Genomic DNA, 14,865 nt, shown 5'->3' with positions numbered 1-14,865 from the left:
GGCAGCCACAGAGATAGAAAAAGAGGAATCAGCCACAAAAGAGGAGTCAAGAGAAACAGCATTCCCATGGTCTCAAAGCTGAGTGACAGGATGGAGAGGAGCCCTCTTAGGAGAAGCCAGAAGCCCAAAATGACAATTTTTTGATGCCACATTGAAAGACCATGATACTAGGGTCTCACAAACGCTTTCTCTCTCTAACCCTCCCACAAACTGAGCTAACAAAAAAAAATGTTTCTTAAGAAGGCAGACATGTGAGCAATCTAGTTAACTATTTTAAAAAACTATCATGGAGGCCCCTTATTTTTCCTTCTTTTACTTACCAATGAGCTACTCTGTATCTTCATGTAACTAGTGTGTACTTGGAAAATCATATCGTACCATGGTATGGAAAATGAGGGCCATTTAAGAATGTAATGCATCATGCCAATTTATATAATAGGTTTGCTGATACCAAAGGTGTATGAGGGTCTGGACTCTACATTATTCTGAACTTCCAAATAAAAGTTTAATTTGCCAGAATTGGAGAACTGTATTATTTTGTCACTTTTCCAAATGCTTATAAGTCAAAGGGCCACTTGACAGGACAAAATGTTTTTTTTGTTTTTTTCTGGGGGGTGCCAGATTCTATACAATCAGAAAGATTTCTTGGTAAGATGAAGTCTTCATGGAAAGACTTCATGGTAAGACTTCATGGTAAAGGACTTCAGGAAGAAGTCCTTTTATGGACTATTGCCAAAAGCTTATGCAACCAGATTTTATTATCTGGTCCATGAGGAGCTCAGAATTGGGAAATACTGGCTTCTGGAGATCTCCGTATTACTTTCTCCCATTGTAACAGGGTGCAGCCAAGAGGGAAGCCCCAAATAGGGATTTGTAATAGGATCCAGAAGAGCTTGGAGATGATTGGCTCCACACCACAGGGCCACACCTACCCAGAATGCAGGCAGCTGTGGCCAGTTGTGGGAGGAGCTGGAAATGGGGCTGCAGAGGAAGATTGGTGCTGGGATTTAAACCCTGAGAGGCAGCCATTTGGCATCTCTCTTTTTGGGACCATGTCTCTCTTTTTGGGACCACGCATCTGTTTAGGACTATGTGGCTTTGGTGTCTTGGTTGGGACCATGAGGTTTGGGTGAGAGTCAGGACCATGAGGCTTTGGAAGTGCTCCCTTTTGCCACGTGGAGGGTGCTGGGAGGACTGTGTGCATTTGTGGGGAACTTTAGTTTGTGTTTTTTCGAACGAATAATAAATTCCTTTCCTTTTCACTGAATCTCGGGCATTGAGAGAGATCTTTCCTTTGGCGGCGGACATAACGAACCTGGGAGGTTCCTTTCGGGGAATAGTATATTGCCTTTGAGGCCCCATTTGTTGCTCTGCAACACCACTCCTCTAATTCAAATCCACCTTAAATTTGTACATGAAGAATTGGCAAGAATGACTAGGCAAGAATGGACAACCACATGAGTCTTGGCACTCTTTGTTTTGAATAAGCCAGCTACACTAATTAGAGAGCTGTAGAAGTCGAAAGGTCTCTTGTTCTCTTGGAATGGCTTCCCACCACTCAGCTCTGTATCTACACCTTCCCCATCTTCTAAAGTGGGGCTCCCTCTCACTTGCTCCGAGGGACCTTCTCTGACCGTGCTGCTCATGGCTCGCCCCCTTCTGAACCTGCACTGCCCACGGCATCTTCATGAACCATTTTTGACATTCTCTCTGCACCTCACTACTGTGCTGCATTGTGTTGTTTTCTAAATGCTTCATAAGGGGACATTTTCTGTCCTTAACCAGACTGTTTACTTAGAGCCCATCTATCACTCATTATTTTATGTCTTCACTTTGAAAAAGTCATACTTTGAAATCAGTTAACACATAAGCAGTTCAATCAAATTCAGTAATATTGTGGATATCTCACAGAGGTGTCTTTCTTTTTCAGTCAGTATTTAAAAATTTTTTTCTTAAATACATTTATTGATTTCAGAGAAAGAGAAACACCAATGTGAGAAACATCAATAGGCTGCCTCCTATAGGCACTCCAAATGGGGATAGGACCTGCAAACCAGGTATGTGCCCTGACCAGGAATTGAACCCTCAGCTCTTTGGTGTATGGGATGATGCTCCAACTAACTGGGCCACACTAGCAAGAGCCAGCCAGTAATGTTAAAAGATTTTTTTGATAAAAGGTGCTCTGAAAGATCCCAGTAAAATATAAAATACCTCCAGACTTCATTTTAGTTTTAAAAGACAAGGAAAAAGATAAATTACAGTACTAACTTTGAACTCTTCACCCTCCTTTGCCTTATCTTTTTGGCATGGGGATGAAGAGTGGAACAGTATGGGTCTGTACCTGCAGTGGTAACAGCACTAGATAACCTTCAACTAGAACAGGTGCTACTGTGCTAAGCACTTCACATGTGTTTTCTTCCCATCGGTCCTTTGAGATGGGCACTGTTATCATGTTCATTAGGCAGGTGAAGATGCTGGATTTATGGAGGCAGAGTACCAAAGGTCACCCATCCACTAATAAAGAGGAAGAACTGGGTTTTGAACCCAGGTTTATCTGAGGCCAGATCCTAACTCTTAATCACTGGTATATACATATCTGTCACTAGCTAAATTCTTGCATATATTCCTCTTGCAAAAAGAAGTTGAATCCCTTTATGCACTACAAGTGGATGCTAAGTTCAGGACAGTGGCACTTATCTTCTGATGTGCTCGGAGAGCAAGCTTCCATTCAGCTCTCCTGCCATGCTCAGACCTGGTCCTTCCAGGGTTTATGATTTTTGAAGTAGGCCAGGTTATAGTTCACAGGGTGATATACTATGTTGGAATATACTAAAATGCTGATATAGCCTGTTAACTGCATGATTTCTAAAAACTTCAATACAAGCAGCTATCAGGTCTGCATCATATAGAGAGACAACTGAAACAGTTGATTTCTCTTTAGCCTTCACCCTTGGGGATTCAGAGTGTTGTTGTCTTAGGGGATCAGCTTTTCATCTCTGGGTCATTAGCACCAGATACAATCCAGGATAATAATGGTCATAAAGAGTTATTCTGTGGCTATCTAATGTTCTGTAGGAAATAAATTTATATTCTGGTGGATTCTAGGAATATATCTACAGAATATTCTAACATTTATGTAAAGTCAAAAGTACTTTTTAAGGATATTTTTTATTCAAGTTGATATGATTTCCTGAAGTCTGTGCTAGAAATGTGGAGGAAAGCTTGCGTTCTCTCTACAGATAGGGGAAATGGTCCCTCTTGTTGTAATATCAAAAGCAGTGCTGAATTCAGTTGCCAAAGTACCATGTGAACAAAGAGGGCCATACATATGTCCTATACACCCACACAGACAGCTTGGGAAACAGGCCTTCTTTCTCTATGGACCACTGAGAATTGCTCGGAAAAAGAGTTATCGGTCAGTTGATGTGAGAACCATCTGCAATTAACAGGACAGTTTAGCTACCAAAGAGGCCATACAGTGTAAGAGTTAAGAGCAGGGACTCTGGAGCAGACTACTGAGCACTATCATTTCCCAGCTGCGTGAACTTGGGCAAGCTACTCAGCCTCCCGGCATCTCAATTCCTTGACTCTAAGATGTGGGTCATAATAGTACCTTTCTCACAGGATTGTTGTGAGGATTAAATGAGCTGATTTACATGAAGTACTTAGGATGGCACCTGGCACATATAAGCATTGGCTATTCTTACTAGAGTAGAATATAGAATTTAATACTGATATTGTTCAAAATAAATGTAAAGTAGCTCTTGAATCTCTGCAGTTTTTCAATTCTCTTAAATAAGCTAGAAAACCTTCTACATCTATTTGACTTTGCCTGGGGTACCAGGCACCCATAAAGTTTCCAGAGATACAAAAGCTGAAACAGTCATCATCTTTCCCCTTGAGTGGTCTGTCATCTAGAAAAAGGCAGATATGCACACCCAAGATTCTCATTCATCATGTTAAGTGCATAAGTAGAGATGTCAAGCTGTTTTGAGCGTGTAAAGAGAGGACTGAATAATTTTCCTTAGGCGAGTTGCTTAAGCAGGTGATGTTCAACTGGGTCTCAAAGGATGCACAGAAGTAAGTTCACCAGCAATCAGTACCTGGTGGTCAATATCTTCTGCAGAAGATGCTGTATCAGTATTGTGCCAGAACATTGTGTAGACTTTATCACTGCATAGTAGGCAACATTTGCTAATCAACTATGCCATGATAGGTCTCTTCACTAGGTTTTCTATTAGAGACAAAAGGGAATTGGGAGGAAGAGAAGGGTGAAGAGAAAATTAAAAAGAAGAGAAAAAGGAAAGCATAATTTCCCCAAAGGTAAAGTAACACATATGAAGGTAAAAGGCCTTCCTGTGCAATATCCTATTTATGGGCAATAATGTCTCATGGCTTATTTTAGTAAATTAATCAGACACGTGGATGCCAAGGAAGGAGGCCTGTTTTTCACCATTATGGTTGAAAGAACTTTAGTTAGAGATGATCTCTCCAAGGAAACAAAACTATTTGAACTGATTTCTGTGTGACATCCAGATTTGTCCCTCAATAGGTAATATGCAGACATTTAAACTGCAGTTTGCCCAGTTCTTCTTCACTGGTCATTGGGGAAATTCATCTAAAGCTGCAAAAAGGACTAGAAATGTTTGCATCATATTAATAAATGGGAAACCGAGGAAGCTGCCAACTGGCAGCAGAGAGTGTTTTGGTGGTTTGATAAGGCTACTAAAGAGTTTATGATGTGACAGATGTTTCACTGCACTATTGTGAAATGAATAGATTATGAGAAGTAATTAGATGTACATTGGAATCAATGCTGTTATCATCGAGGCCTTCGGGCGATGCAGTAGATGAGAGTCTTGGCAGCAGGTGGTCCAATGGCTCAGAGACAGGAAGACACACCGCAGGAGACTGAGTGACAGGTTTCACAGATCCAGGGGGTGAGAGATCTGAGCTGGGGCTTGCATTTGTAATCTTTACTCATGTATAAATAATAACAACTCCACCATTGACTTCATATGCTATGTCATAGCCTCTGTTACCCTCACACACATGTAGAATAGTGTTGGTTTCATCTACTCAGAGTTATTCTTGGTCTGCCTGCTTTCAAATATGCATATGGATGCTCAATTGTAACTGACAGCTCTATCATTTTTTGAGGGGAGACTTTTAGAGCTAATCATGTGATGATTACATTTATTTTTAATGCCTGGCATTGAGCCGCCATTGTACAAAACTTCCTATAGGTTGCAGATCAGAGGCTGAGAAGTACTTTAACTGCCTTTTATCAGTAAGGCGGTTTCTTCTCTCTGGCTCAATGACTAACATTTAAAGAGACACGTTTGTCTCTCTGCTCTGTAAAATCCCTTTGCAGGGGACTTGGCAGGGTCACCCTCCATGCTTGAAGCAACCATATGGAGCCTGCTGCTTTCAAGAGAAGGTTTTGGTTTCTGCCAGTTTCCAGGGTCAGCTATTAGCACACTGGGGAATGTTGAAGTTTCCAAGCAAAGAATGAAGAGGGAGGGAAGAAGTGGGTGATTAGGGGGATTAAATAACTGATTCCTTGTGTACATCTGCTACCCCTGTAGGAAGAAGAAATAGCTGGTAGGAACATTTATGAACCCCTATCTGCTTAAAATAGCAATGGTATTTACGTTAAAGGGAAAGGGGTTTTATTTAATGATCTCAAAAGAATATATCAGATCTCTGATCATTAAAGAGGTCTTAGAATATGCACATATGTAGCATATGGTTGTACACTCCTATAAGTGCAAGTTTTCATGCTTCTACTCATATATCTACCCAATTTGGTAACTAGTTCTTCTATTCATTTTTTTCATAAACCTGAATTAAATCTGCATTATATTCCTATTACTCCTACTGTGGAGATAAACCTAAGTGATTATGTCATGTAGAATTCAGTTCTCTGTCTTGGGTGTATGTGTGCATATGTGCTTGTTACTCCTTGCCTACCTTCCATAAGAAGCTAGATGTTTGTTTGTGTGTTTCCTTTGAAACTAACATGCACCGTGTATACAGTTCATAAAATAGAAAGTGGAAACTAGAATAATTTAATGAAATAATATAAAGCTATGATATGCAAAACCCTTTAAAAATAATGTTCTTAACTAGTTTGTGAATATATTGGTATACCCAGTGCCTGAAAATTATTTAAAAAATTTTTCTTAACTGTTTAAAAATCTGCTTAATAAAAGTCTATAAAAAATGATATATTCTACTTGCCATATGTTAAAGCAAGAATGATAGAGATCTAAATGCACTAAACACAAAGCTTTTGCCTTTCAAAGGTTTGCCGTATCAGATATCTGTGTCTGGGGATTTGTAGCGTAAACCACCAGCTCCTCTGATTTTGATAGAGCCCATGGCTGGTCAATCAAGGCTTCCTGGGAGGGCAATAAAGCTGAATCCTTCATAGATAATAGGACCTTGTCAAAGAGGCCCGAGGAGAAACCTGAAGGGGAATGCTCTGCGCGACTGGTCTGTCTCTAAATGAGCATGAACTTTCAGCAATAATAGCAACCACTTACGGAGTACTCTGCTGGGTGTGTTCCAGACGTTATCTCATTTAGTCCTCAAAAATAGCCTTAGAAAGGAGATCTATGATTACCCTCATTTCATAGATGAGTACACTAGAATTTGGGTAGGTTAAGGAAATTGCCCACTGTTGCCCAAAGTGGCAAGACCTGAATTTAAAACCAGTTTTCTGATACCAACGTTCCTGTGTTTTATCACCGTACTTTGTGTCAAATGGTTTTCTTTAAGTCCTGTGCTTTTCCTATAGGATTTAAGGTGTGGTAGGTTTCAAATAAACAGGAAAGTTATTCATGAGACAATTCATATTACTCTATTATCTACTTGAATAAGAAACAATTGCATAAAATAAAGCTTAACTGTATGTATATTTATATTTGTTAATATTCGTGCTATATTGACTTTGCTCCCAGTGCTGATTGTGGAGCTTATGCCCAGGAGTTCCAGTGAGGATGAATTCTTCCACCTCTGCCATGGTGAATACATCAAACTGTATCCTCAGGTGATTAAATAAAACAAGATCCTCCAGCAGTTCATATGCACATTAAAGTTTGAAAAGCACCAGCCTATCAATGTTTGAACATTTCTACCAGTAGGAGTGTCAAAAGTTCTGTCTTTGGATGAATCTGACTAATAAAACTTTTGAGCTAAACTTTGTCTCTCAGTAGATGTCACACTTCGATTAAAGTTCTCAATAGACTTTATACTTAAGTTAAAATTCTATGTTGGGGACTTCTGGTCAAGATGAAGGCATGGGTAAACACAGCTTGTTTCCTTGCACAATGACAGCAAAAATTACAACTAGACTATGAAACAACTGTCACCCAGAACAGTCATAAAATTAAGCTCTATGGACCTCCAACAACCAAGGAATTAAAGAAGTCATATCCACCCAGACGGGTAGGAGGGGGAGAAGTATGGAGATGTGGAGAGGTGGAACAGGCAGTCCCACACCCATGTATGGTGGATAAAAAATGGGAGGGGTACCTCAGGAGTGAGGGACCCCAGTCCCACACCATACCACCCAGCCTAGGGTTCCAGTGCCAGGAAGATAAGTCCCCATAGCTTCTGGCTTAAAAACCAGTGAGGGTCAGGGCAGTAGAAGAAATTGTGGGATTCTCAGGAGCGTTCCCTTAAAGGACCTGCCACAGACTTGGGACTTATGAAGATTCGCTCCCTCTGGGCTACAACATGGAGGCAACAGCTGGAAGGGCACCAGTGGCATACAGGGTGAAACTGAAGTATCTGGTATGAAGAAGAATGCCAGGGGATAGCTTCCATCCAGACAAACCTCCAGAGGCCAGGCAGCAGCATTCTTCCCTTTCTGAGTCTTTACCCACACAGAGCCACAGAGCAGCGACACCCTGTCAGAGAATCCATTAACTTGCTTCACACAGGTTGCCCCTAAGGCTCCACCCCATCCAATTTACCAGTGTGCTTTTTTATAATAGGCTACACAACTAACACAGGGAGTCAAGCAGCTTTAACTAATACACAGAAGCAAACATAGGGAGGCTGCAAAAAATGAGGAAATAAAGAAACATGGCCCAAGTGAAAAAACAGAACATAACTCCAGAAAAAGAACTAAACAAAATGGGGATAAGAAATCTATCAGATACAGAGTTCAAAACACTGGTTATTAGGATGCTCAAAGAACTCACTTGATCCTTTAAGAGCATAAAAAAGACCCAGGCAGCAATGAAGGTTACACTAAGTGAAATAAAGAAAAAAAATTACAGGGAACCAACAGTAGAGTGGATGAAGCCAAGAATCAATGATTTGGAACATAAGAGAGAAAAAGACATTCAATCAGAAAAGCAAGAAGTTAAAGAAGAATCCACCCTGGCTGGCGTAGCTCAGTGGATTGAGCGCGGGCTGCGAACCAAAGTGTCGCAGGTTCAATTCCCAGTCAGGGTACATGCCTGGGTTGCAGGCCATGACCCCCAGCAACTGCACATTGGTGTTTCTCTCTCTCTCTCTTTCTCCCTCCATTCCCTGTCTAAAAATAAATAAATAAAATCTTAAAAAAAAAAGAATCCAAAATGACAAGGATAGACTAAGGAGCCTTTGGGACAGCATCAAACATACCAATATTTGCATCATAGTGGTGCCAGAAAGAGAAGAGAAAGAACAAGAAATTAAAAACTTATTTGAAAAAATAATAGAAGAAATCTTCCCTAATTTGGTGAAGGAAATAGACATAGAGTTCAGGAAGCACAGAGAGTGCCAAACAAGATGGACCCAAAGAGGACAACACCAAGACACATCATAATTAAAATGCCAAAGGTTAAAGATAAAGAGAGATTCTTAAAAGCAGCAAGAGAAAAGCAGATAGTTACCTACAAAGGAGTTCCCATAAGACTGATAGCTGATTTGTCAAAAGAAACTTTGCAGGCTAGAAGGGTCTAGCAAGAAGTATCCAAAATGATGAAAAGCAAGGACCTACAATCTAGATTACTCTAGCCAGCAAAGCTATCATTTAGAATTGAAGGGCAGACAAAGTGTTTCCCAGACAAGGTAAAACTAAAGGAGTTCACCATCACGAAGCCATTATTACATGAAATGTTACAGAGACTTATTTAAGGAAAAGAAGATCAAATCTATGAACATTAAAATGACAATAAATTCACAATTGTCCACAATTGAATATAAAAACAAACAAACAAAACAAACTAAGCAAACAAGCAGAATAGGAACAGAATCACAGTATGGAGATCATTTAGAGAGTTATCAGCTTGGAGTGGGAAGTAAAAGGATGGGGGAAAAGGTTCAGGGATTAAGAAGTACAAATTGGTAAGTATAGAATAGACAGGGGAATGGGAAATGGAGGAATATAGGAAATGGAGCAGCTAAAGAACTTATATGCATGACCCATGGACATGAACTAAGGGGGCAGATTGTTGGAGGGAGTAGTGGGTACCAGGTGGAAGGGGGTAAACAGGGAAAAATTGGGACAACTGTAATAGCATAATCAATAAGACATATTTAAAAAATAATGAAAAATAACATAAAAATAGGAAAAATTCTATGTTGGTGCTTTTTAAAATGGACTTTAAAGAAGTTGACATTAAAGTTCATACGAAATGACAAACACGGAAGACTGCTCAGAAAACACTGAGAAAAAAAGTGACAGAAATTAAAACATACTATGAAAGCCTCTGTAATTAAAAGCCTATTGTACTGGCACTTGAAAAGAGAGGTCAACAGAACAACAAAAACCCAGAAGCAGACCCAAGGATGTAAGTAAGTTTAGCATGTAGTATAGGTAGTAGCTCAAATGACTTGAGTAAAGATAACTTTTAAAAATAATAGCACAGAGTTTCCATTTAGAAATAAAGTTAGATCCATTCCTCATACCATATAAAAGAATAAACTCCAAATCTATCAAAATGTGGAAAATAATCCCATATAAATACTAGTCAAACTTATGGTTAAATTCCTTTTCAATCAAGATACAGAAAAGTGGTTTTGGGATGTATGTTTCACCTGCATAAAAACTTAAAAGTCACTAGGCAATGGGAGGAGCCTAAAATATAATCTACGTAGTAACAAACTAACCTAACTGTATTACAAACAAATAATAAAATCACACTCAAGGGGTTAATAAATAAAAGAACTGATCTAAGTCAGTTTAGAAAATAATATTTTGATTAAATATACTGAGGCAAAAGACTTGAACTACATACAAATAGTGCACACTAGTTATTATATTTGTTTTTTTACATGAATATGAGTTAGTGATTCTGAGACTATGTATAATCTGAGATTAAATAAATATATAAATATACTGTGGCTGGTGGAAACTTCTCAGGGTCAGAGGAGAAATTGCAAGTAAGGGAAGGGACAAGGTTAGAATCAGCCCTCCAGTGTTGGACTGGAAACAGAAATATGTGTATGAAGTCATGGTTTTGAAAATATTTGCACATGCAGAAATCGATATGAGTGTATATGTACAATACATATTGTGGGCAGATATAGTTATATTTCTAAATACTTTCTGCTAAGAGGACCTAGAAGAAATTATACCTCAGTATCAAGTAACACACTTAGTACCCAGATTTTGTTTTTTATTGGCATGTCCCAGAAAAAGAACCCAGATTTATTGGAGAAATGGCTGATTCTACCACAAAAAAAATGAGAGATAAAGTTTGAGATGTCTTATGGTGCCAGAAGTGAAGCAAGCAAGTGCTCAAAATTGATAAATATATGTTGAAAGGATGTTGAAAGGACACTGGAGCCAATATAATGTAATTCCCATGGTAAAATACATATCTGTGAATTCTCTAGTAAGGTAAAAAAATATTGAACCAATATTTACATAGGGGAGAGCAAAACTCTTCCTTACAGTAGCATCTTCATTAATGAATGTGGAAGGGATGTTGTGAATAGATTCATCATAAAAATTCGACAGACACATCATACTAATCTCTGCACGCAGAAAGCACTAATAGTTGCTAAAATTAGTGGGTGAACATATGATGAGAGTCTGAATATTTACATACTCTCAGCATATCTCTACACAGGTATTTACTAACTGCAAAGGGAAAAGTAGCCACTTCACAGTAGAGAGACCTGGCAGACACCACCTTCAACATGTAAGTGAACTTAACCTCCCCAGCACTACAGCACATTGATAGCATGAACCTCCTGATATGATGCATTGAGAAGGGCACAACATCACTTCTGTAGAGTTCTTGCTAAAAATGCAAAACCTAAATTTAATCAGAAGGAAACTTTAGACAAGCCCAAACTGAGGAACATTCTACAAAATATCTGGCCAGTATTCTTCAAAAGTTTCTGTTATTTCTCAGCCTTATAGAGGAATAACTGACAAATTAAATGGTAGGATATTTAAAGCATACAATGTGATGATTTGATATATGTATACATTGTAAAATGACTTCCTCCATTGAGTTAATTAACACATAGATTACCTCACATATTTACCTTCTTTTTTGTGTGAGAATATTTAAGTTGCTCTCTAATATACAATGAGAAAAAGGTAGTCTTTTCAATGAATGGTGCTAAGAAAATTAGACAGCTGCAAGCAAAAGAATGCAACGGCATCCCTATTATATATCATACATAAAAAGTCAGCTAAACTGAATTAAAGACTTAACTGTAAAACCTGAAACTGTGAAACTTCTAGAGGTAAACTGCTTAACATTAGTCTTGACAATGATTTTTTTTAATTTGACACCAAAAGCAAAGGCAACAAAAGCAAAATCAAATAAGTGGAACTATATCAAACTATAAAGCTCTTGCACAGCAAAAGACATCAACCAAATGAAGAGACAACCTATGAAATGGGCTAGTATCCAAAACATACGAAACACATAGCACTCAATAGCCAAAAACCAAATTATTCAATTACAAATGGGCAAAGGACCTACACAGACATTTTCCCAAAGACAACATACAAATGGCCAACAGGTACATGAAAAGTTTGAAGGTCTTGAAAAACAAAGAACAACTCAGGAACTGCTTGCAGATTGAAGAAGACAAAGTGTAAGTATCCTATCATTCTGTGACAGGATACTAACAAGCTAAGAAAATTCCTGGACAAGTGAAATGGGAAAACTGAGACAAGAAAATTAAATAAGCCAAACAATTTGAACTAAATGGCCAGCTGCTGTATCACAAGACCTTATCTTCCTCAGCTAAGGACAATGGTTTATACCTCCCGTCCCTAACCAGAGATTATATAGCCTAAATCACCCTGGTCTGGGAAACAGAGAACAGAGGTATAATTAATGCCATTTGTGCCAGCTAAACCCAAGGACAGATGAAGTCAGGGGAACAAACAACAAAACCCCACTGAAAGTCAGGCAGACCCAAGATAAAAGTAAAACAGTATATCAGACCAAAGAATAATCCCAAACCCCACTATGTGCTCATTTTGATGCATCTGCATATCAAAGATGCACCTGGAAGGCTGATGAATATCCTGCTGTAACCCTCCCCTAAGATTCTCACCTGCAGAAAAAAAGATAAAAAGCCCCCAAGACAAAGACTCAGAGCTGGTTTTCTTTAGAGCACGCCCATGCCCATGCCCCTTCTGGGCATGAACTTTACTTCCTCCTAAACTCTAAGGGTCCCCATGAGACTTGCAGCCAGGAGAGCAGTGGGCAGTGGCAGCTCGATCTGGGATTACTCCCTGATCCCATCTCCGAAGCCCCCCTTTCTCTGACGTCCCAGTGAGATAACCGCAGCCCCGCCTTGGCTCACCGCTTTCCCACAGCATTTCTAGGAGAAAAAGCAGAGCACCACAGAGGCTCTTTCCTGTTACTTCTTCAACCCTTAGTCCTTCCTTCGTTTCACCGTCCCCACCTTTAGTAAGCATACTATCAAAATCACCTGGACTCATGTCCTGAAATCCTTCCTCCATGAACCCGAGAACCCACACAGGCCAGGCGGAGGCAGACTTGCTTCTGGCTCGCCCGGTCAGGTAACACAGTTCTTTTACTGGCTTGACCTTCAGCCCACCCACTTCCTGTTTCAGCTCTTCCTAATGAGCTCCAGTTTGTCAAATCTCTAGTAGAGGAGGTCTCTCAGATTGGAAGCCTTAGTCTAAGTGTTATTTTGAAAGTCTTAAAAAAAAAAAACCAGAAAGGAAGAAAGTCTAAAGTGAAATTGTCATCTCCTTTATTTCTCATATTTGACTCCTGTAGTGGAGATGAAATTCGGTCAAGTTTAAAGGACGTTGTATGACACTGTTATCTCATATTGAGGCATCGTCTTTCAGCCACCGTTGCGTCTTCGCTGTGATATTGCTCCCTGCATTCCACGTCTGTAGCAGAGGTGTTATGGATCCTCAGTGCAGAATCTTGCCTTCATTTCCAGTACATTTTATATACTAGATTTGGGACCATTGCTGCAGCCTGTTGAGATCCTTTTGATTCTGAAGCTGTCATCAAATTCATGAGTCACTGTGACCTCTATACATTTGTTGGGTAAGCCTTCTAAGGCCTATCTATGGCTTACAGATCTTTATGACTTTTTAGCTTAAATTAAAAAAAAAAAACTAATGGAAGAAACCACAATGAAAGAGGTGTGTTGGTTCCATTCTATTCAAAGTCTTTACTTTAAAAGTATTATCTACTGCATATAATAATAAACTGAAAAAATATTGATAGCAAATATTACAAAAGATTAATATCACTAATATGTACAGTATTGATACACAAGTTCATTAAAAATGCTTCGACTCTAACAAGTCAATGGAAAAAATATGATGATAATGTTCACAAAATGCAAATATAAATAATAATATTTTAAAGTGTGTAAAGAAAGATAAAATATCTCAGAGATATAATTTTTACTAATTCTATTAGCAGTTATTTAATATGAACACCCTTGGCTGGTGAGAATATGAACTGATACAATCTTTCTGAAGAAAAAATTGATAAAATATATCAAATGTTTAAAAAATGGTTATACTTCTGTAATAATAATTTTATTAATAATAATAATAATTTTATTTCCTAAAATCTACTTTAGGAAAATGATATTCTAAGTAAACAAGACAAAATAGTAAGAAAAATAATACAAAAAGATCCTAGAAATAGGATTATTTATAACCAAGAAAAGTGTCCAATAACATGACTATAGTTAAATTATGGTAAATTAGATAAAATGTTACAAAACATCTAACTTATAATGTTAATAGGAAAACAATATATAAATTATATGTAGAGAAATTATATGTACATATTTTATATGTACATAAAATAAATAATTTAATAAATATAAAATGAATAATTTATTTATTTAATAAAATAAATTATAAATTATAAATTATAAATTATAATTTAATTATAAATTATTATTAAATAAATAAATAAATAATTATTTATGAATTAATACATAGGAAGAGAGAAATAGCATATTTATGGCAGTATAGTGTGCTTTTAACTTTCTTTTAAATTTTTTTCTGTAAATCCTACACTTTTTCAGTGAGTCTTTTGGAAGCATTTTGGTAAGCATTTTGGAAGATTAAGTTATTGACCACTTAGCAATGAAAAAGTATATGTGGAAATACTTCAAACATGAAAATAATCCCCTACTAATATTTATAATAGAAATAGCAATAACAACAATAATACTTAATATTAGCAGCAATATGATCCAACTGATAAAGGAATCTCCCAGTTTCAGCAGTAATACAAGGCATAGTTGAGTCCCTAGAGAGTAATATACTTCTTATTTAAGGGAGAAAACCATCTCTCAAAAATGTTGAAATACACTTCATTTATTACTCTCTGTTTCTCTAGCATTAATGGTGACCTAGAGTTCTTAAATATTTTTCTATCT

This window comes from Phyllostomus hastatus, unplaced genomic scaffold, assembly GCF_019186645.2.
Source record: "Phyllostomus hastatus isolate PE091 unplaced genomic scaffold, TTU_PhHast_1.1 phas_contig_29, whole genome shotgun sequence".
Lineage (NCBI taxonomy): Eukaryota > Metazoa > Chordata > Mammalia > Chiroptera > Phyllostomidae > Phyllostomus > Phyllostomus hastatus.
Note: the sequence above shows the minus strand (reverse complement) of the source record.